This window comes from Heterocephalus glaber, unplaced genomic scaffold (assembly GCF_053883595.1).
Source record: "Heterocephalus glaber isolate CG9 unplaced genomic scaffold, H.glaber_assembly_v1.0 deba00001613, whole genome shotgun sequence".
In the NCBI taxonomy this organism is placed as follows: Eukaryota; Metazoa; Chordata; class Mammalia; order Rodentia; family Bathyergidae; genus Heterocephalus; species Heterocephalus glaber.
This window is the reverse complement of record NW_028258384.1, coordinates 20,905,222-20,907,116: the sequence shown is the minus strand read 5'-3', so window position 1 is coordinate 20,907,116 and position 1,895 is coordinate 20,905,222. Positions and strand designations below refer to the sequence as shown.

The following is a 1,895-nucleotide window of genomic DNA, read 5'->3' as shown; positions in this document are numbered from 1 at the left end:
ACAGATAAAAAAAATAAAAGAGTTTAGGAAAACAGTGAAAATCATAAATGCCCATCATAGGAAAGAAATGGAATCCATGAAACAGATTCAACCAGATATCAGAAATTAAAAATTCCAATGAAATTATATGCAATTGATTGAACAAAAGCAAGGACAGAATATCAGATCTTGAAGACAAGATTGCAGTTAGCAAACCTGAAAAAAAAAAGATTTAATGCAATCCCAATAAATATACCAATAGTATACATCACAGAACTAGAGAAAACATTCCTAAAGTTCATTTGGAACCAGAAGATACCTAGAATAACAAAAACAATTCTGCACAACAAAGGCAAGGCAGGGGACATCACAGTCCCTGACTTGAAATAATACTGCAGAGCCACTCTGATATAAACAGCATGGTACTGGCAAAAAAGAAAAAAAAAATACCATTTCTGGGCTCCACCACAGTGAACACTTCAAGAGCACTTCAGCTGCTTTCTTTCTTTGTCTCATAACCATGTCCACCAATGAGAATGCTAATTCCCCAGCTGCCCAGCTGAACAGATTCAAGAACAAGGGAAAAGACAGTAAAGAAATGAGGCAGCAAAGAATAGAATTTAATGTGGAACTGAGGAAAGCTAAGAAGGATAACTAGATGCTGAAAAAGAGGAATGTAAGCTGATTTCCTGATCATGCTACTTTACAACTGGAGAAAACCGTAACAATCAGGGCACTGTGAATTGGACTGCTGATGACATTTTCAAAGGCATAAATAGAAATAATCTGGAAAGCTAGCTCAAAGCTACTCAAGCTGCTAGGAAACTGCTTTCTCATGAAAAACAGCCCATCATAGACCACATAATCCGGGCTGGTTTAATTCCAAAATTTGTGTCTTCTTGGGCAGAACTGATTGTAGTCCCACTCAGTTTGAGTCTGCTTGAGCACTCACTAACATTGCTTCTGGGTTATGAGAACAGACCAAGGCTGTAGTGAATGGAGGTGCTATCCCAGCACTCATTTCTCTCTTGGATTCTCCCCATGCTCATATCAGTGAACAAGCTATATGGGCTCTAGGAAACATTGCAGGTGATGGTTCAGTTTTCCAAGACTTGTCTATCAAATATGGTGCAATTGACCCACTCTTAGCTCTTCTTGCAGTTCCTGATAGTCATCTTTAGCAGGCAGTTACTTACATAATCTTACCTGGACACTTTCAAATCTGTGCTGCAACAAGAATACTGCACCCCTGTTAGATGCTATTGAGCAAATTCTTCCTACTTTGTCTCCTGCATCACAGTGATCTCAAAGAATTAGCAGATACCTGTTGGGCTATTTCTTACTTTACTGATGGTCCAAATGAATCCACTGAAAAAAAAGATATCTGAAAAATAGCAAGGGATTATGAAAAATCAATCCAACAGCTGCAGGATAATGCAAAGAACAGCAACATAAGATTGATCATAGTCAGTGAGAAAGCTGGAGACAGTGAAAATGCTATAAAAATATGTTCACAGAAGTAATGACAGAAAACTTTCTAAACAAGAAAAAGAATTTGACATACAAATAAGTAAGGCATATAGAACTCCAAATAGCCATGACCAAAATAAATCTACCTCAAGGCATATAATAATTAAAATTCCAGAGATTCAGCCCAAGAACAGAATATTAAAAACTGTTAGAGAAAACAGAAGAAACAAATCAACTTAAAGAAAAGTGCATCAGAACCACAGTAGGTGTCTCAACAGAAACCCTTAAGTCAAGGAGAACTTAGAGTGAAGTATTTCAAGCCCTAAAAGAAAATAACCTCCAACTCAGATTGATGTACCCTACAAGACTATCTTTCAAAATCAGTGGAGAAATAAGATACTTCCATGACAAAAAATAACTGAAGAAATTCACAACCGAAAAACCAG

At 37.0% G+C, this 1,895-nt stretch overlaps 1 pseudogene; it reads left to right on the top strand.

Moving 5' to 3' along the window:
* Positions 1-499: 499 nt before the first annotated feature.
* LOC101721830 (importin subunit alpha-1 pseudogene) lies at positions 500-1,367 on the top strand (annotated as a pseudogene).
* The last annotated feature ends 528 nt before the right edge of the window (positions 1,368-1,895 follow it).